This window comes from Balearica regulorum, chromosome Z, assembly GCF_011004875.1.
Source record: "Balearica regulorum gibbericeps isolate bBalReg1 chromosome Z, bBalReg1.pri, whole genome shotgun sequence".
Lineage (NCBI taxonomy): Eukaryota > Metazoa > Chordata > Aves > Gruiformes > Gruidae > Balearica > Balearica regulorum.
Window position 1 is genome coordinate 60,031,534 of NC_046220.1, and position 22,289 is coordinate 60,053,822.

Below are 22,289 nucleotides of genomic sequence, written 5' to 3' on the forward strand. Positions count from 1 at the left end.
GGATTCCACCATCATTCAAAGCAATCCATTCTAATTTCTAATGCTTCACTCTTCTCCTAGTCAGGAATTTTTCCACTCATGAAAGTGAATGACGCTTATGGGACTTCTACACCAACTTCACTTATTCTCACCCTGGTCTTCAGCTGCAGTTTTTACATGTGGAGTGCAGGCAGCTTTGCACTGCTGTTGCGAAGCACTCACGGCCCGCGCTGCAGGAGGATATTAAGGAGGAAGGATGCAGTGATCCTTGGCTGGTCACAGGGCCTGTTGCAACCTGTTCTGAAACAAGTCATTTCATACACTCTCCCCTGTCGCTGCCTCTCATAAAACGCTGTTTTCTGAAATACAGTGCGTGAGTGGGTGTCACGATTTTAATTTTTCCCTACTACCGGGGAAAAAAATGGGAATTTTTTTCTTTTCTTTTCTTTTTTTTTTTTTTTCTTCAGAGGCTTCTCAGCCTTGCCCGCGGCGGGGGCGGTCCTGTGCCTCCCCCTCGCCGGCTCCGGCCGCTGCCTGCGGCGGGGATCGCCCTCCGCGCACTCCCACGCCTTCAATTACTGGCGGTGGCGGCCGCCGCCCGCGCCGTGCCTCCGCGCCTCGCCCGCTCCCCCTCTCTCTCCCCGGCACTGCAGCAGAGGCTTCACCGCAACGCGAAGCCCACACAGCCACTTCGGTCCGCCCCTCTTCTGGTCTGTCACGCTTGGCGGCTCCTCCGGGAGGCTCCTCGCTCCCTCCCGCAGCCTCACGCCGTGAGCAGGAGGCAGGCGGCAGCGGGAGCGGAGGGAACCGGGAACGCCCCGCACACCGGCCGCGCCGCTGCTCTCCGCCGCCTGCCCCGCAGGTAAGTGATGCTCCGGGCAGTCAGGCGGCCGCTGCTGCTCCCGGGCAACTTTTCCCTTTTTTTTCTTTTTCTTTTTCTTTTTTTTCTTTTCTTTTTTTTTTTTTTTTTTTTTTTTTTTTTTTTTTTTTTTTTTTGCATGCTTGCGGCGGCGGAGGACTTCAACTTTTCCACGGGACTTACAGGGGGTTTGCTTGCCGGGTAGGGGGGGAGAGCTCTCTTCGCGGCAGGTCGAGCGTTACAGGGAGCGCGGGGATTCCTTGCATTTCGGCGGCGAGCGGGAGCAGTCTTTGCTCGGCTGCTGCTCACTCCAGCTCTATCCAGAGCTCCCTTCGCTCTTCTCCGCACAGAGAGCAGGTTGCACAGATCCGAGGCTGTGTGAGAGTCTAATCTCTGCTTTTGAAGCTGACTGGCATATTAAGGCTGGCAGAACTTTTTGCACGCTAGGGGAGCAAAACCCAGAGGTGTTGAGGTTCGCAGATTCCAGATGTTTGAAGAAAACAAGATGTCCTAGCGGTAAGGATGGCGAGGAAAATCAAAGATGCAGGAACAGCATCGAGATCCCAGCTCCTTAGGGAACCGACACTTTCTAAGATGTGTTTAGAAGGGAATAGGCAGGGTTTCAGACCCTGCAACAGAAAAGAAAAAAAAAAAAAGAAAGAAAATTAAACATTTTAAGTGGTTTTGAGAACTATGTTGCTTTTCTCACTGTAGGTTGCCTGCGAGGATTGTAACTCACATCGACTATGTTGGGAGAATAGTTTAGCATTCATGACCCATAAGGGGCTTTGGGGACTCCCTTCCTTACAGCTTCAGGAAAGGGCTTCCCTGAAACAGCTGTTACTGCTTTCCTGGTGCTTTGGGGATTTAGATCCTGAGATGCCTCCGGCAGTATATGAGGAGGGGAGCATGGAGAAGTCACAATGGGGAAAATTATAGTCCAAGTCCTGGGTTCAGGAAGAGTCTTGGGATGGTGAGTTTTTTTGAGGCAATCCCCATCTAATTTAAAGAGGATTGCAGGACAGAAGAGCCTGGGGGATGCAAAGAGGCAGAGGAGTTAGTCTGGCAGTCCTGAGTGGAGCCAGGATGCCCCAGAGGGCTGGGTGACACAGGGTAATTGAGCATGGAGGTCACTGATGAGTCTTGGGAGCCTCAACCTGCAAAGCACTGTGGGCACAGTGCGAGTGGGGGGCGAGGGTGGGAGCTGAGTCATGCTGGCTGGGGCGACCACGGCACATCTGTGCAGAAAGAGGGGGCTGAGCAGAGCAGGAAGACGTGAGGAAGAAGCATATAAAGATAGGTGGGGAGGAGGGAGATCATCTCATCGAAAGATGCTGAGATCATCTGGAGGCTCCTCTGTGATTGATAGTATCCTGCTTTCCTTCCCGTAAAGGGTTAGGATGCTGATGAGTGTATCTCTGATGGAGGGAGGGGGGTGGATTGCAGAGGTTAGTACAACACAAGGGAAACCTACTCAGACAAACACAATTGGTACTGCTGGTACTTGGGCTGCATTGCACTGCAGTGCAGGGAGCTCACAGCAACTTCTGCCTTAGGAGAGAGAGGGAGATGCTGAATTCATCTGTAGAGGTGGCACAAACTATGCTAAAAATTACTGCTTTGTGAGGGAATTGCAGATAAAACTGGAAGTAGAGCTGTATGGAGATTTTGGAAGGATCTTCCTGATGAATTTACAATTTACCACAAAGGATTTTAGGGAATAAAAACAACACCCAAACCAAATAAAGTTCTCAAATTACAATAATTGTAAATGGTATACTTCTAACAGAAGTTGTTTTTATCTGAGCTCTTTATGGGAAAGAGCCCTGTTTTAACTATGCCATATGCCCTCCTGAATTATTGAAGTTTTGCAATGGATCTTCTTTTCACGGATTGAGGACCCTGTGGGAATGAAAACTATGATTGCACTGTTTTGTGCAATATTGATAGTTTTCCCTGTAATTAAGCATTTATTCAGCATTTTCACAGAGAACAAGACACCCTGGTAAACTGGAGACCCCATTCTTTCCCTCTCACCTAGCCGTTTTCTGCAATTTTACTGAATGATAACATGCATTAAATCTTACTGGTTTGGTGCTTATTTTGTTTTATGTTTGGGGGGTTTTTTTGGTCTGTTTCCATAATGTGAGAAGAAGCATTGCTTTTCTGTATTCCAAAGAAATGCAGAATTCGCTGAAATATAGTCACAGTAAGTTCCAAGTGGACTTTTATTTAAATTTGGTATAAAGCTTTGCATATATTGACAAACAGCTAGTCTTCCAATTAAAATTGACACACATTGAGCCTCCAAACATCTTCAAATGATAATTGAAGAAAAAGAAGAAACAATCATTTAATATCTGTATTTCTGAAGCTGTATTCCTACTGCTTATTCAATAAAGATAACCCCGAATATCAGTTGTACAGACTAGACATAGACTTTCTCTAATGGCAACTTGATATAAAATCACATTCCATTCTGGAAAAATAGATTTGCATTTGGCCAAATGAGATCAAACCAAGCGTTTTCTGATTATATATTTGTAAAATCTAATTCTTTTTTAATATTAGTAAAGCAAAGGTGTTTGGATTTTTCTCAGTTCTGAGCAACATGCAAGGAAGATGTTTGCAACAAAGGAAAATCACATGAAGTATTCAGTTATGTTTGCAAAATATGGTGTTACCTCAGGTGATAATGTGAAATCTATAATCAAGTATATATGTGTCTGAGTGTATAAGCTTGTTGCCTGCAGGAACAGCAGATTTAAAATCAATTTTTTAAATGATGTGTTCCCAAGTACAGACATACGTTTATGTACAGTCGTCCTGATTGTCCCATTAAAATCAGTGTGAATTGTATCATAGATTGCAGTGGGAACCAGGATGAATCCAGCTACATAATTATCTAGGAGTTTTCACATGAAAATAGTATTAATGGCAATATTTCACATTCTCAATCATATAAAAGTTGCTTCAGTGTCACAGGCAGATCACTTGAGCTGTATGTTGCTGTGAATCTTTGCAACCCATATGCATCACAGGGTGCATATCAATGCTTGTTTAAACAAAAGCTCATCAATTAGATTAAATGTGTTTGCAAACCTGTGATAGAGAACCCACAGCTGCTGCCACTGCCTTCATATTATGTAGTGCATAATGTTTTCCTATTAAAACAGAATGGAGTCCTTTCTAAAATGATTCAGAAGTCAGGATTTAGCGTTTGTCTTCTTTTAAGTGTTTGTAAGAAATAAAATGGAAAAATTAATTGAAAGTGTGCTCAAAGTATTGACACAGGGAAGCAAAGGGTAGTTAAATTTTTCTTTTAAATTAGTAAACTGTTTCAGTTTTAAAATAAATGTGATATATTCTCTAGTAACTATGTTACAAAACACAGTGGACACTTTTTTTTTCCATAAAACACTGGTCGATAGCCTCACAGGCTTTTAATTTATCTTTGATTTTGTGTATTGCTATTTGTTTCTTCTAGAGATATTCTAAATCTGCAGAGTACCTATTATCCTGTAAATATATGTATTGCATGTCTGTGATATGTTAGTCAGGTTTGGTTTGAAATTATTGTTTTTATGTCAGTGAGAGATAAATACATGTGCATTAAAAAATAATCAAATGCAAATTTCTTTAGTGTGATTATTATTGAAGCTGTTGTTCTCTTATTGAAAAAACAGAGTGGGTAAAGCAATACCAAGCACGTCCTTTCCTTATCTATGGTTCGAACTCTCTGTCACTTTCCCACTCAGAGCGGCTAGTAGAAGTTTAAATGTTGCAGACACAACAACAAAATTGCTTAAGGTATAATATAGTGTAGTACAGTTTAATGTGATTAAGATATCATAATGTCCTTTCATTTTTAAGACTGAATTCTGAATTCATTTTTAAGACTGAATTTAAGACTGAATTTGTCTGCATTTCTGCTGAACGGCTGCTGACAGTAGAGACTTGCCATGCATCAACAAAACGTTGGAGACTTTCATGATTAGGTGGGCATTCCATCCAAATATTTCTAATTCAATTAAAAATGCACCATACTGAAAATATGAATGACACCTACCATGTAATGTAGCTGTTTCAGCACACAAGGCATATAGCTTTATATTGATCTAAGACACACGAAAAATACGGTGTTGCTGCAGCTTCATGTTTTCTTGCCAGCAGCAAGATTTTTTTTTTTTTTTAAGATAAAGCAGCATCCCTGTAGCTGGCTCTCTCCTTCTCAGCAAGTTATTTTTGTGGTCATGGCTGTGTGGGTCTAGTTACATGTTTTGTTTTAGGATGGTAGTCAGTGTCTCACAAGGACATCTAGATTTTTGACTGAAAATCTGCATTACAATGAATACAGTTCGTAGCAGCATTAAAGTGCCCTGCAGGATTTTTTCCTCCTTTACTGATCGTATGAGTTTATGTATAGGGAAAAGCTTCATGAAATGCATCATGCAAACTAATTATTTAGAAATACAGGTAACCATGGAACTGAGAGGTGACTTTGCTCACAGCATCTCATAGGGTCTCTGTAGAGCTGGAGGATAAACTTCCCTTTCTGTACGAGTAACACTGCTAATCCCAAGAAACCGGTTTTGTAAACCAGATTCCACCCTTTTCCCCCTCCATCCCCCCACCCTGACCATGGCAGGTTTTGCTTTTGTCTGGGAATCCCAGCCATTGCCACAGCCTTACAAATGAAGTGGTCCTCTGAACTGCTCCTAAGGCTGAGAAATGAGTGATTCCTTGGCGCTGCACTTCCAGCTGGAAGCCACTGCTCTCTAGCATGTAGCTTTTTGTTGTGTCTTTTTTATCTGTGTGGATTCTTGAAATCCTGCCTCTTGGACAGCTAAAGGCATATCTCACATCCTTGCTGTCTATAAAAATGGGACAAAAATACATATTTATTTTCATTAAAAAGGAATGAACTTCACAAAATATATCCAAGCACCAAACAACAAAGATAAGATCAACAGTGTATTTTTCCATTTCCTGATCATGTTGAAAGCTCTCTGCTGCGCACTTGTGCAGCACACAAATATGAAAGCAACAGATATAATTTGGCATTTTCCTTTTTAACTCCCAAGGCAACAAAGTAAATCGTTTGGTACAGACTATGGAAGATCCTATAGTGATGGCTTGTTAGTGCTTTTTGAGGGGATTTATGGATCTGTGAATAATTGGAGTGCTTCTTCATAAGTCATACGAGGCCTATCCTGAAGGGAAAGATAAGATCAAGTGTTACCATGGTCTCCTATGAGTCTAGAAAATGCAGATTCTCAATTTTACAGAGCAAAGTCCTCCTCAGGTTTACTGACCTGCATTTGAGCTGATTTTAATTAACAAGCTGAAAGAAGGTAATTCTAAATGCAGTAGGTGAAGATACCAAATGTTAACATTTCACCTGTTACTGACTCCTACTTTTTATATTGTCATGTAGCTGTGCAGTTGACGGTGGCTTTTGCTTTTTGAACAGTCATCGTCTTGGTGTCTAGACATCTCTTGTGAGCAGGACTCACTGCCTCTTTTCATGTGTAGCTGGTGCACAGACTGCCACTGACACTGGATTCACTTATCCTTTTAACATTCTTTTTCAGCATGCAAGCAGCAACGTATTTTCAAATAACTCAACTGTTATTTCCTCTCAGCTCTATTAAACAAATGAAGTTATGGCGATAGGGAGAGTATCAGAGAAAAATGCACTTAATGATGAAAGACATGTAACTAACAAACTCATTACTGTGCCTGGAAATCTTGTAAGGGTGATTTGTTCAGAAAAAAACAAAAAAAAAAAAGGGAAAAAAAGGAGTATTAAGGCTTGTGGGAGTCTCTGCTATGCAGATGGAGTCTGTGTTTCCCTCAGTATGCCATCTCATCACTAGCTGCAGTACACTGTAGACGTAATGAAGACATTTAAAATAGCTAGTTTCTGTTGCAGTATAAACACCAGTGTGATGCTCTGAATGAACCGCAGACATGGTTGAGGTTATCCTACAGTGTGGGCCATGATGCAGATAGATTGCCTTCCATTCAAAGCTAACTAGTTTAAAACTTGCAAGAAGCTTTCTGCGCAATACTGCTGCAATGCAAAAGAATAGTGGAATAATGTACATTTGAAGGGACTCCTTGAAGTCATTGCATCCAGTCCATTTCTAAAAGCAGGGCCAACTTTTTTTAGTCAGATCAGGTTGCTCAGGACCTTGCTCAGTCAAAATCTGAATATCTCCAGGGATGGGAACCCCAAAGGTTCTCTGTGCAACCATTACCATGCTCCACCAGCCTCAAAATGAAGTTTCTTCCTTATAACTAGGTGTTGGTAAAGGGGGACAAAATTTGACATACTAACCTAGACGTAGCTTCACAAGCAGAGGGGAATAATTACTGCAGGTAAAACTCTTGTTAATGCGTTCCAGGATGTGGTTATCCTTCTTTACCACAGGGTACACTGTGGTGTATAACAGCCTAAGTTAAAAAGTGGTCCCTTTGCCATAATACTGGCATTGCTACAGATGCCCTGATTTTCTTGTAGAAAACATTTGCCATTTTCTCTTAGATGTTACTGTGCATGATTTTTCAAGTGTGGTAATCCATGAAAAATATTTTGAGACATGACTGCCTATAAACAGCATGAAGTATCCCACTGAGCTATCAAGTATTATGTGGGGGCTCAAGTGTCAGTTAACAAAGATGTACTCTACAGGTAGCTTCACCTCAATTGTGAGAGGAGTGACACTGCAGATTATTACAGATCTACATACAGACATATTGACTAGTTCAGGTCCCAGCACACCCCACTGTAATTCAAATGAGATGAATGGAATTGCATTCAATGGGAATTCGGCTCAGAATCTGTCACTCTAGGGATTTTGTTAGAGGAAAAAAGGCTATATAAAGCATTGATCTGTTTTCTCTGGTAAATATTTACTCTTTGATTTTATACAGTCTTAACTACGTTGATAAATAAATAAGCATTTGACCAGAAAATATGTATCCTTGTAAGTTTCCACATATCCAGAGATACCTAAATCTTGTGTTTAAATAGAACACACATGGTTAGCCTTGGCAGATACTGTCATGTTAATTATCATGGAGAAATTCAGATGGATGTGTTTGTCAGTACCATAAATTAAAAAATCACACATTGTCTTTGTGGGTGTATACCTGCCTTGCACAACCTTATAAAGACTGTAAAGGCATACCTTCAGCTTTGATGAGAAAAAACTGTATTTTCTGTATGTACCTTTTAATCCTTTTGTAGTTGTTTATTACACTTGAAAGGACTAAAGTTGAAATGGGCAAAGGAAAATTTACTTTTAAAAGAATTAAAAGCCTTTTCCCATATGTTTTATGCATTGCACACGATTTCATATATAGCTGCTCTTACAGATTTCCCCTACATATCTTGTAACTTAAAAGAATTGTGCACTCACATGGTTCTGAAGTAAAAACAGGAGAGAGGAGAGCATGGAAAGCCAAAGCTATATATATTGTGGTAGTAATACCAAAAAAACTGGTAGGAAAACCAGTGGTATATTTGCAATCACTTCCAAATACTTTTTAAAACAGAGTGTTGTTCTAGTTGATGGCATCCCTTTAGTTTCATTTATCATCATGGTCTCATTGAACCTCATGAGAATTTATGAAGTGTTGCTCCTATCAGTTGCATAATTTGACTGTTAAATTCAGAATAAAGCTTTTCGTTATAACATAATCTCTAAATGGTTCTTCTCTGAGAAGAACAAATTTTCACTGGAGAAATTTCTTGCTAATTTCTGTATTACAGTAACAAATTAGTATGGTGACTCCCTGCTTCATAGCCCAAAGGAAGAAAATCTATTTTCCAGTATTTGGGAAACTATTGCAGACCAACTTGTTCCAATCTGTTGGTGATGTGACCGCTCTTTAAAGTAAATGTTGCTTGTAGAAATCACTGAAGAGTCATTTTTTTGTGAATATTTGCTGAAATATGAGTGACTCAAGGGTATGACCTGAAATGTGCATAACCTCCAACTTGGTGTTTTAAGGGATGTCTGTTACTCTGGTAGGGATAGGAAGAAATTGTTTTCTAAATGTTCTAGGTTTCTCTAATGCTTGGTCCATGTACAGTCTTTCAGAATAGAACAACTACAGCCTCTACCTGGTGAAGAAAGACACTGACAGACTAACAGTCTAGCAGGTGGTTGGGGCACATGATGCGTAAGGAGGGGCTGTGGGTTTGCTCAGCTGGGAAGAGAAGGCCAAAGGAAGATGAGGGAATCTAATTACTGTCTTCTATCATCTAGTGAGTGATTAGAAATAAGATGGAGTCAGAGCAGGGAATGGAAATTTGAACAAGATAGAAGGAAGAAATTCTTCACTGTGTGGGTGATGAAGTACTAGAGTAGGTGCACAGAAACACTGTGGCATCTCTGTCCTCGGAGATGCTCAAAACTTGCCTGGACATGGCCCTGGGCAACCTGACCTAATTTTGAAACTAGCCTGGCTTTTAGCAGGAGGCTGGAGTAGAAGACTCCAGAAGTCCCTTCACACCTTTATTATTCTATAATTCTACTGATATGAGGGACTACTGGTATAAAGACTATGTACTACTGAAACTTAATAAACCATGGAATTCAGTCTCCCTCTCCTGTGAGCTCTTCCACTCACATCAGAATAGCATCTGGTCAAGATCAGGGCCTCTTTTTACAATTTCTTACAAATTCAGAAGATGTACACCCAGGACTGAAGAATTTATGATCTGAGAGGGAATTTGATTACTAACAGCAAAATACTCCATCCTGTTAAATTGTATTCTGTAAAATCTCTTATTTGGCTAGAAATTCCTGTACTGGAACAGACTAAGAGGCAAAATCAAGATACTTACCTTGATGAAAAAATTGGTTTAGCTGATAAATGAGGTTATTTGTTCTATTGTTAAAGGCCAAAATTGTAGAACTGTTGAATAATTTCATTCTCTATTTATTTATGAAGATGCAGTATCTCATAGTGTCAGCTCATATCTGGCCGTAATGTGACATTCCAGACGCATTTCTCTTCCTAGGGAACTGTACTTTGGAGTACATACAGAGGATTTGAGTAGTTACTGCACCTTAGAGTTAAATACAGTTACTCTAAGGCTGAAATAATAAAATATGTTGAATAAATCTCCTCACACGGGATTGGAAAACATGGATACTTGTAGGGCTTTTTTTACCAGTCTAAGCTGCGTTGCACTAGTGCTTGCTCATGAGATAGAAAGTTTACCTGTAGTATCCAAGTTCACATCTGACAGGTGTAGTTAATTCTTTCCTTTTCTTGGAAAGCGTAAGGGCTTTCGCATGCTGGGCTGCTGACTTTTTCCTGACTTGTAGGGGCACAAGAGCTTTGGCATATTTTACCTGAGATTTTCTCATACATTTTATCTTAAGAACGATGCAGTCAGATGCACTATTTCATATTCACCAATATTCACTTTTACTAGCTCTATGACCAATACTGTACAGAAGCAGATTGCGAGAATTCAAAATACAGAAATGTCATTCTGAAAAAACATCTTGAGGTTGTTGTTGTTGTGTTGTGTGTTGCATGTTGTCCATGTGTCTTCCGTCCCGTGTTCCCATGCCCCCGTCGCCGCACTCCACCCCTTGGCTTATTCTGAGGCTGGGTGATTTACAGAAGTGTTTTCTTATAGTTTGTGCACTTAGCTTCTATCCCAGAGGAGGATTGAGGAATATATTTTTGTTCTTACAAATATTTTTATATATGTATATTTATATAAATATATAAAATATCTGATTTATTGCAATAGGATTGTTTATATTAATTATTTTATTCAAGGGCATAAGTTCTTGCAAATAAGACCACTTGGCTAATAAAGTGGGAATCCTGTGGCAAATAAATGTTGACAGTGTAAGTCCCTGCCAGGAGACAGGCTGGGAATGGAACTGAATTACCAATTAAAAATTTTTCAGTCAAATGTTGGCGATTCTCTATTAAATATTTAATGTGCTTTGGGGCTCAATTTATTTCTGGTTATTGGGTAAAAATGTACTTTTACCTAGTTGGGAAAATTGTTTTATATTGTACCTCTTATACATTAAATAAATGGAAGCCGTTATGTATGTCTGTACCTCAGTATCTAGGAACAGGAGTGAGCTACAGGTTCCAAAATGCTGCCTTCCTCTACTCTTGTGACCGGGAAAAATAATTTCTGTGAGTAGAAGTATATTTTATTTGGCCTAACTCTATGTGAGCAGTTGTCTTTAAATTATTTAGTTAAAATATTAAATTAAATTTTATTTGACATTCTAAAACAGTGTTATTTGACATTCTAAAACAGTGGAAGTAATAATTCTGTGATGCCTTTGGTCTTTAATATTCTAGTAATGTATGTTATTAATTAGGAAGCTATTTTAATTCAATAAAACTTTCTGAGAAAAAGTATGGCAAACTGGAATAGTGTTGATATAAAGGGAACTGTTGCTGTACTTCATAAGGGCTCTGTAAACATGTACACATTTATTAAAAGATCCAAGTAAGTGTTAAAAATACAATTGAGAAAACCTGTTACCTGCTGGTTTAACACTGCTATAAGAGCGTAGAATGCAAGGGTTATATACTGTGTGTGTGAACTGTATCACTGAAAGCTGTGGAGGCCTCGGTCAAGAGAGGAAGAGCACATGCCAAATTCCTGTGAAATTTTGTGTTAAAATGTAAGTGCCTTTCCTTAATGGGAATGTCCCTTGCTTTAGAGGTGCAAGCACTGAACATTGCATCAGCTATACAATCTGCAAAACTATATTCAATGAAAGCGGATACACATACATTCAAGGAACTAAGCACTTAATCAATATGATGTATATCCTGAGGCCAACACAACGTGATGCTTTTAAAAAGCTAATTGTAAGCTATAATCGAGAACTAATTGGCTCATGAAGCAAGAATTTCTTTCCTAAAATTGCTTTGCTTATTACATTTAAACATTTATGACATCTGATTTTTTTTCTCTCTCTCTTTTTTTTTTTTTCTTTTTTTTTCCCTAGAGAAATAAAATTACTTTTAGAGCTTGGCTGCTTGATTTTTTGTTTATTTTGCCTACTTTAGACCTATGCCTCTACACACACATGAATTGTTTCTTATACTCTCTTCAGACTCCCCCAGCCACAGAGCAGGCAAGAGACCTGCTTGGAGCATAACACCAATTTCCTTCATTACTCAGCTGGCACTGGTGGCATACAGATCATTTTCTGTCCTTGAACCAAAAATATTATCTGATATGAGTCATCCAGAGCCCTCCTTGTGGGTGGGTAAGGGGAGCCTTAATGTTTCTTTTGAACCATAAAAGTGATAATAATAGGTCAAGCCTGAAGAGAAAAAAATAGAAATGCTTATAAATGCCCATTAGTGATGTGGAACACCTAAGTAGTTTGCTGCCCAAGCGTGAGGGTAAATGAGAATCCACTGGAGGAGCCTGTCAAGTGTGAATAGTAGTCCTTCAGCATCTCTGTGAGTGTGTGTAATTGAGGTGCCGATAAGGGTATGGTACACCTTATCTGTAGCATTCAGGGGACATTATTGATGTGGTATTGCTTCCCTGATTCACTAATGGTAGCAATATCTTTAGCTATACAAAAAGCACATGTGAACATGGTACCACTATGCGGGCTTTTGTATCTGCTGAAGAGCTATGATTGGTGTTGTTCAAGGGCAATATCAGTGAAGAGCCAGAGTGCAAAATAGGGATAATGATTAATCAGGTTGAACACAGAAATTCAAGGGCAATTACTTCAGAACACAGCCAGGTCAGGATGGTACCTTATTGATCTTTGCAGCATCAGAGAGCAAGAACATTGTTCCTATAAGTCTAGCAAAGATAAAACTAAGTTGGTGAAAAACTTAAGTAACTCTTGGGGAATGTATGGGTTTTAGGGATTGAGCCAGTCTGAGGTTAGACTTCAGGAAATTACTAGCTCCTTTCTACTTTGTAACACGTATTCTTAACGTGTTTAACTTTACTTTCCTGACTGTCACATTAAGTGCTCTAAATATCACCAATATTCCATCTTTTAAAACATGGAGGTAACATGAAAAAATAAATAAGGGTCCAGTGTAGTCTCTCTTTTAATTGTTTGAATTATCAAATTATATTGAACCATGGGGGTTAGAAGAAAACCATTAATATGACTATGTAGTTCCTTCATGCTACAGTCCACATCATTGCTATAATAAACGAGTACTTCTTTTAGCAGGAAGACATACAATAAGAAGCAGGGATTTTTTTCATTATTAAGCAACTATTACTCATTTTTCAATCTGTAAAGAATAATTTTGACTTTCCCCCCATGTTTTCACTCCAATTTCTTTTAATGAAAACCCTTTTAAGGTGAATTAAGAGACGAGAGGAATTCATACATTCAGTCTCAGCAACCAGCAGCGGTAATATGTTGTCCTCCCTTCAGAACTGTGAGGGTAACAGTTTTTCTCAGTGTGCTCCAAATCTAAGACCCAAACAACTTAGATTTTTGACACCACCCCCTCCAGAAAAAGTCTAATTGCTCCTAGTCCCATATTTATGTATGATAGAATAGATCCTGCTTTGATAATATTTCTAATATGCTATTTAAGTGGCAGCACAGGAAATCAAATCCATGGCGCCCAAGCACAGCAGTGTTGCAAAGATCCTGTTCTTTCAGCCTTCTGTCCTTTCAAGTGTTTCTTTCAATGATGTTTTTTTCCTTGCATATTCACTCATGATGTAAAAAATAATGTGTTCCTATAAATTCGTAATCCCAGTCAATGTTAAAAGTTGTGCAGAATTTTGGGCAGTTTCTTATGTGTTTTTAGTATGTAGTCCTAGTAAACTGCTGAAGATAAGCACTCCATAAAAGGTAGTACATGTTCATTCCAAATCCCACTGGCTTCAGTGTGAGCATTTTAATTCATTCTAATCCAGTCCCAAACGTTCATCCTTAATGTTCCTTGCAAACAGCCTCTTCAGACTTGAAGAGTATGTTGCCGCTTCATGTAGCAGAACAGGAAAACGAGATCACAGACAGGTAACAGAAGCTTAATACTAAAACTGGTAGTTCAGCAGCTGAATTGCAGTGTGTGTTCTCCACATTTTGCCAGGAAGTATAACTAAGCCAACGTCTGTTTGTAGACTAAACTTGCTACACATGCCAAAAGTGAGTTTTCTACTAGTCATTCTGATAACAGCTATGATCAGTGATTTTTAATGAAAAATATTGCCACATTTTCCAATGTGTGTCCTTCTCTGGTTGTTACCACTGCTCTTCCAGATCTTAATTTTGGTCACAACAGGCTTCATAGTTTTGGGCATACTGTTCTGTATGCATAAAGCAGTTTTCAACCTCTTGCAGTTTAGAGATGCCTTAAGATTTTCCATTGGAGGTAAGGAGCCATGTGTAGAGAATTTCAGCCTGATGGTAGTAGTCTCAGTGTCTGTTTTTAGTGAGCTTTCACAGCCCTAAGGGTAGTCTGCACATCAGACACGTACTCTCAGTCTCTGTGAGGAGGCTGAGTGCCCTAATAGACCTTGTTTGCCCTGATGAGCCTCATCTGGACACAAGCACCTTCTGCCTGCTGGTCCAGGAGCTCTATTTAAGCTCAGGCTTCAGCCTTAGTGAGAACTGCCAGGGAGTAGCCACCATGAGACTGCTCTAGGAGGGGAGAGAAGGCAGGAACTGAGGGTGACCACAGTGAAGGCAGGGTAGCACCTTCACTGATGGAGCACAGTCCCCAAGCAGGGCATACAGACATGGCAAGAGCAACAGCTTTCCATCAACAGTCTGCTGCTCGTCAGAGAAGATGAGGCAGAGTTATGTCCAAGATCAGTCAGGGATATCCAGTCTGAGGTTTAGGAACAGCAGGGGATAGGAGATACATACTCTATGGTGTAGCTTAGGCAGAGTTGGTGTTCCCAGATTTGAGTTTAAAGGGAGCTTGAGTCCATGGTAGAGGATGTAAATGCCTGGGAGGTGTCCCAGCTGAGGCTGGTTAGGGTGATTAAGGCCTATTGAGGCACTTGGGGCCCTGACAATCAATTAAAACTCTCCAAGAGAAGAAAGAAAAACAATTTCAAAACAGGGAACTGCAGGAAGATGGTCAACTTTGGTGTTGGGTGTTAAGTGTTTTAAGAACCAGACTAAGAATTAGGCCAAGAATAAGTGGGAAAACTAAGGATCTCAGGGAAGCGGAGAATTGTCCATCTCCATAAAGCACACACTGAGAAAAAACCCTGTCATGTCATTCTGCTTTAAAATAAAATAGAAATGGTTTTGTATGGCTGAAATAATTTCTGAGATGTTTCAGTTCACCACACCTCGTTGCAGTGGAGTCAAACACAGAGAACAGAAGATTTCTTCAGTTTGGCAAGTAGGTTGTTTTCAAAATAAGCTGCAGGAAGCTTATTGAAATAATAAAAAAAAATGTTCACCAGCTCTTCTATTTTCATTTTACTACCTATTCCGTGCTTCCAATGAGAGTGCTGTTTGTTCAGTTGTGCTATCCACCTCTATATATTCTACCCAAGGGAACAAAGTCACACTGAGGTAGTGCTCAGATTGCATAATGCACTCTGAGGTGTGGATAAATCCCATTTTGTCAGAGGTTTAAGTTGCAGAATCTGAAAAGCTAGGGACTGCTGCATTTTCAGGAGTGACTCTCTTAACTGGTCCATTACTTTAGTCTCTTTCTGTTCTTCCTTCTCTGTTATCAAATCCACAAAATAAAGGCTCATGAAATTTAGTGAACCAGATAGGGATGTAAAATATAAGCTGCTAAAATATTAAATTTGTGATTTAATGGAAGCCACACACCTGCAGCCACTTGGATTTATTTACTTTAAGGCTGAAGTTTTCTTAAACTTGCTGAAAAACTGCATGTGCTAAGGCACATGTGCACTGTGCAATAAGAATGCGATTCAGGTTAACAAACTGAAGAGACCTAATTAAACGTGCTGTCAGCAAATGGCACAGTTTGAATATGGCTAAACCCTGAGTTTATGGGAATCTTTAAGAAGTCTTTGTTTTCCAGGGTGGAATAAAATTATGTAAACAATTAGTACAATTATAAGTCAGTGCAGCCGTAAAAAAATGTAATTGGATTTTTAGCAGCAGCATTTATGTTTGGGGAGGTTAGAGCACTCAAGATTTCCTTTCTTACCCAGTTAAGGCCTCAAAGACAATGAGTCAGCCTTAATTGTGAAAAAAGTAATTTCCACCTGAAACTGTTAAATTTTCCCCAAGGGAGAGGTAAGACTTTATGAGTGTGCAGAATGACTTTTTTTCATGCAGCAGAACTAGCGCTCTATTTGGATATCATGTTCCATAATCTTTAATAGCCAAGGTATATCTGAACCAGAGGGATAAGTTACTGTGATCACAGGCTTCCAGTAAAAACACAGTATGTGGCACGTTGCAGAAAATGGTCCTACGAAAACCCTAAAGGAAAAGGATGAAATAGAAAAGATTGGTGTACATCATCTGGAATATACACAGTACAGTTTTTTCAGCCAAATAATTTAGGAAGTATCCTATTCTTTAGGAATAACAGAGAAAAGCTAAGGTGGATGTAAAACCCAATCACTTTGTTTGCAATAGGGAACCTAGCAGGCTTCGTTGTACTTGTACATGAATGTTGGAAAAGAATTTACGTTTGCAGGTTACTTTTAAAAATACAGTAATCTGTTCATTAACTGCGTTCCTCTTGTATATGAGATGCCAAGATGTTGTAAGACAGATCATCAACTTCTAATTATTTCAGAATGAAAAACAAAGTAAAACTATGTAAAACTTTTAAATTTAATTCCTATTTAAATATGCAGGATTTTTTTTTTGCTATTTATAAATCTATTTTGAAAGAACCGAAAATACATTTGCCAAGGTACCCGTTATCTGCATATTATCAGACTGTTTTTATCACAGCTCTCTACGAATGTTCTTCCTGTCATTCTTGATTATAGCTGAGTTCCCATATTGATTAATTTCCATGTCACAGACTCTGAAAGTCATTGTTACTTCTTATGTGCAAGTACACTTCTTATCAACTCTGTTATTGCCTTATTCTGCATAATGATCTGTACCTGATGTGTACAGCGTTTACTTCTGTAGTTAGGCAGCTTTATATTTTGAATTTGGAGGGTTTTGAGTTCTTTTCTCAAGAGGTAGCAAGTTGTGTTGGGTTTGCGTGGCAAGGTTTTGGTAGCGGTGGGGCTACAGGGGTGGCTTCTGTGAGAAGTTGCTAGATGCTTCCCCCATGTCTGACAGAGCCAATGCCAGCCGGCTCCAAGATGGACCCGCTGCTGGCCAAGGCCAAGCCAATCAGCGCCTCTGTGATAACATATTTAAGAAGAAAAAAAAAAAAACAAACCATTGAGGGAGAGCTTTTGCAGCCGGAGAGAGGAGTGAGAAGATGTAAGAAACTCTGCAGACACCAAGGTCAGTGCAGAAGGAGGGGGAGGAGGTGCTCCAGGAACCAGAGCAGAGATCCCCCTGCAGCCCGTGGTGAAGACCATGGTGAGGCAGGCTGTCTCCCTGCAGCCCATGGAGGGAGGATGAGGGGGTGTAGCAATTCCACCTGCAGCCCGTGGAGGATCCCACGCCGGAGCAGTGGAGGCACCTGAAGGAGGCTGTGGCCCATGGTAAGCCCGTGCTGGAGCAAGCTCCTGGCAGGACCTGTGGATCCATGGAGAGAGGAGCCCACACTGGAGAAGGTTTGCTGGCAGGACAGTTTGCTCCTGAAGGTCTGCACCCTGTGGAAGGGACCCACACAGCAGTTTGTGAAGGACTGTAGCCCGTGGGAGAGACTCACGTTGGAGAAGTTCGTGAAGGACTGTCTCCCATGAGAGGGACCCCACGCTGGAGCAGGGGAACGATGAGAGGAGTCCTCCCCCTGAGTAGGAAGAAGCAGCAGAAACAACGTGTAATGAACTGACCACAACCCCCATTCTCCGTCCCCCCTGTGCTGCTGAGAGGGGTGGAGGTTGAAGCCGGGAGTGAAGTTGAGCCCGGGAAGATGGGAGGGGTGGGGGGAGGTGTTTTAAGATTTGGTTTTATTTCTCATTCCTCTACTCTGTTTTGCTTGGTAATAAATTAGATGAATTCCCTCTCTAAGTTCGGTCTGTTTTGCTCGTGACGATAATTAGTGAGTGATCTCTCCCTGTCCTTATCTCGACCCACAAGCTTTTCATTACACTTTTTCTTCCCTGTCTGGTGAATGAGGGGAGTGATAGAGCGGCTCTGGTGGGCACCTGACCCTCAGTCAGGGTCAACCCACCACACAAGTGTATGGGAAAACACTAGGAACAAATGATCTACAATTCAAAGAGCAATGTGTTGAAATTACCAAATATTAATTTTAAGACCTATTTTGATACCTGCCCATGTCAATTTGGGCAAGTGACCTAACTTATCTGTGCTTCATTGGCCACTATTTCAAAGCTGGAAAGAGAAAACTATTAAATAGTCTGCCTGCGTAGTTGATCTAAGGTACTTGTTTAAAACAAATTCTTGTGCTTTTTAACATCTATAGTCTAAAGCATTTGTTGTATATTTCCTATATAGTCTAATTCATTTGCAACAAGATATGTAAAGACTGTATGCCATGTAGTTTTTCTTTTCAAAACAGAGCAAAAAACCCAGACACATTCACCACAGTGACATTTTTTTTTTTGGCTTCAAAATCACTACTGATCAGACCTTTTGAACTAGAGCAAAATTGTAAAAAAGTTGGCAGGGATGTGATCCACATTTAATTACTGTTCAGATTTGAAAGTGGGCTCTGCAGGTTCCTGTTCAGCTTGTTGTTCACCTAGACTCTCAGGTCCATATCTGTAGACTTAATGCAGTGACTTAAATCTAACCAATGTAATTATTGATTTAATTTAGGGAATACATTCCCTGAATTATATTTACATTTTGGTGTAACCAGCTTAATGAGATATGGCAATAATACACCTCAATATTAAAATAGTTACTAGAGAATGCTTTGTTCATTTCCTTCACTGCTTTCTAGCACTAGTGGGATAACAAACTCCAAACAAACCAGTCTATGCCACTGTGGTGCGTTGACCCAGGCTGGAGGCCAGGTGCCCCCCAAAGCCGCTCTGTCACTGCCCTCCTCATCTGGGCAGGGGAGAGAAAGTACAACGAAAGGCTCCTGGGTCGAGATAAGGGCAGGGAGAGATCACTCACCAATTACCATCACAGGCAAAACAGACTCAAGTTGGGAAAATTAATTTAATTTACTACCAATAAAATCAGAGTTGAGTAATGAGAATAAAACCAAATCTTAAAACACCTCCCCCCACCCCTCCCTTCTTCCCAGGCTCAACTTCACTCCCCATTTCTCTCCCTCCTCCCCCCTCAGCAGCACAGGGGGACGGGGAATGGGGGTTGTGGTCAGTTCATCACACGGGGTCTCTGCTGCTCCTTCCTCCTCAGGGGGAGGACTCCTCACTCTCTTCCCCTGCTCCAGTGTAGGGTTCCTCTCACAGGAAACAGTCCTCCACCAACTTCTCCAATGTGAGTCCTTCCCACGGGCTGCAGTTCTTCACCAACTGCTCCAGCGTGGGTCCCTCCCATGGGGTGCAGACCTTCAGGAACGGACTGCTCCAGCGTGGGTCCCCCATGGGGTCACAAGTCCTGCCAGCAAACCTGCTCCAGCATTGGCTCCTCTCTCCACGGGGCCACAGGTCCTGCCAGGAGCCTGCTCCAGCACGGGCTTCCCACTTTCAGGTGGATCCGCCTGCTCTGGCATGGGGTCCTCCACAGGCTGCAGATATCCACCTGCCATGGATCTTCATGGGCTGCAGGGAGACAGCCTGCCTCACCATGGTCTTCTCCAGGGGCTGCAGGGGGATCTCTGCTCTGGTGCCTGGAGCACCTCCTGCCCCTACTTCTTCGCTGACCTGGGTGTCTACAGAGTTGTTCCTCTCACGTGTTCTCACTGCTCTCTCTGGCTGCAAGAGCTCCTGGTGGATTTACTTTTTCCTCTGCTTAACTCTGTTACCCCAGAGGCACTACCACCGTGGCTGATGGGCTGGGCCTTGGCCAGCAGCGAGTCCATCCTGGAGCCGGCGGGCATTGGCTCCATTGGATGTGGGGGAAGGTTCTGGCAGCTTCCTTCTGTAGCCCCCCAGCTTCCAAAACCTTGCCACGCAAACCCAATACAGCCACCACCAAAAGTGTTTCTTTTTTGATTGAACTTGTGAATTCTTCCAATCCAAAGTCAGTTGTCACTAATTATTTGTTTATAGTGAAGTATTTCATTATATATATGCATATGTACACATAACATTACTATATTAATTATATGTCTATATCAGCAGACATATACATATGTATACATATATACATACATTTATTTTGGTTTTTAGCTAGTCTCACTGATGTATTTCATGTTCTCCAGACAGGCTCATTTCATTTTACTATACATCTGAATTATTCCTTTTTTTCCCTTCTCTATTTAGGTCAAATTGATGAGTGCTCAGTTTCTTTTCAGATTCCCATAGCTGAAGTAGTCCCTCACCAGAACAGCTTACTATGCCATTCTTTTTATTATTATTATTTATCTATTTTTACAAGATATTTTGGTAAGGATGCTGGCTGAATGCCAGTGAGGAAACAGGCTCTCAGTCACAGAAAGCACTATATATGGTTTGTGAGTTCTTTTCCTAGAGAGAGACAATGGAAACATCTTTCACTGAAGGAGGAACAGGTAAACATGAGCGCTTGAGATTCTCAGAACTAGCATCAGTCTGATGTTGAGCTTGCGAAACAGAAATAAAAATGAAGTAGCAAGTTCAGCTATTGCCATGCTGAAAATATAGCAAAATAAAATATTTTGGAAATGAGAACTATGGAATCCTAAAAAAATTATTTGTTTTCCAACTCTTCATATCCTGTTACAAACAATAAAAAGTAACAGGTGTTAAAGAAAAAAAAAAAAGAAAAAAAAGAATACATGCTTTGAGTGAATAGCAAAATGCCTGGAAGGCAGCATGGGTTAAAAAATGGGGTGTTAAAATATCTTTTAACATTATGTCAAGAAACCACTACTCTCTTACCAAGGTTTATTATCTGCAATAGCTGATTCCCCATGAGGATGCCAATATAAACCAGCAGCAGAGAAGGAGGGAGTTGGCAGACCGTATTAGCTCAGAACTGAGAAGAGTCTTGGGACTCTGTTTCTGGAGGCAAAGGGGTGACGTGCCCCGGCAGAAACTGACAGCATGGAAAGCTGATTCTTTTCAGAAAGTATTTGCCAGTGGGATCTGAGACTGTGACCCTGTATTTCCTCCTGAAATGTGAAGAACACTTGCCTATTTTATTCCAGGAAGAAAGGAAAAGTGCTTAATTCCAGCTTGTAATACAGCTTGCCCTACAAGATGCCTTTCAACCTTCCCATGTTTTCCCTAAGCTCCAGCACTATTCTGTGGCATCTGTCGGTCTAGTATCTCCACGGTTGCTGTTTCATAGTACCTGCACATCACAGATTTGTGCAGAGTAATTTCAGAAATGGCTGCTTGAGTGGTTGAGGCTCCTCCTGTTGCATGTACAGATTTTATTCCCTGGAGACTTTCTACAATGCATTATTATTTTATTTTTCTTCCAGGGTAGGACTCCTTGGCTGTTGTTCTTAGAACTTCAGTTCAGTCTTGGCACTTCTAAAATACATTTTTCTAGATATATAACCCCAGGTTTTCTTTCTGTTTTTTTCCATTGTGAGGGGAATTATTTTTCTGTCTTCTTTTGACCTCGAGCCATTCTTGACAGCTGGCAGGCATTTGCTTTCAGAAGAGACTCTTATTTGCTTTCTGGACAGCAGCAAACATGACCATGGCAGTTACGAGTGCTGTTTGGAGTGGTTTTGGTTTGTTGGGGTTTTTTTTTGATTGACAGTGTTGAGCAATGAAAACTTGCTTGTCCACCTGCTTCATCCTATTCCCTCACTATTGAAATGCAGGATGATTGTTTTCACTGTGACTCTGACAACTGAAAAGTACAAAATGTATTGTATGTACATACCCCCATGAAGAAAGTGAATTTTCAAGAGAAGTAGGTATGAGAAAGGGTCTAGGTCTTGGCTCCAGTGGGAAATACAATTTTTGCTGTGACAATCTGAAAAATGCAGAAATATGCTTAAATATGTTTGGTTAAAATGAAACTTTTGAAAATAATGAAATTTCAGCTTCCCCAAGATTTGGGTAGTCATTGCAGGTAGCGTGGTTACAGTATGCAATCTCATTAATTTTCTTTGACGAGACTTAGTTTACATCATCCAGGCTGGCTGAAATTTCTCCTTGCTTGGTTCTTGTCAATACTTATTGAACAAGCTGATGGATTTTAGTAACCACCACTCAACATAGATCCTGGAAATGCTCATTGAAGAAGTCCACAGGAAGCATAGAAGAGTGTTCTAAGTGCAAATTAAAACCACAAAGTTGGAAGAGCAT

At 40.7% G+C, this 22,289-nt stretch overlaps 1 protein-coding gene across 3 annotated transcripts in view; it reads left to right on the forward strand.

Moving 5' to 3' along the window:
* Window positions 1–465: 465 nt before the first annotated feature.
* SV2C (synaptic vesicle glycoprotein 2C) overlaps window positions 466–22,289 on the forward strand; it is a 118,692-nt gene continuing 96,868 nt past the window's right edge. The window contains exons 1-2 of one of the 3 annotated variants that reach the window (XM_075741186.1): window positions 469–841; window positions 4,737–4,836. The gene's annotated coding sequence lies outside the window, so the exon portion shown is untranslated. Of the gene's footprint in view, window positions 842–4,736; window positions 4,837–22,289 lie in introns of all 3 variants that reach the window. The other 2 variants (XM_075741185.1, XM_075741184.1) reach the window with 2 other exon arrangements.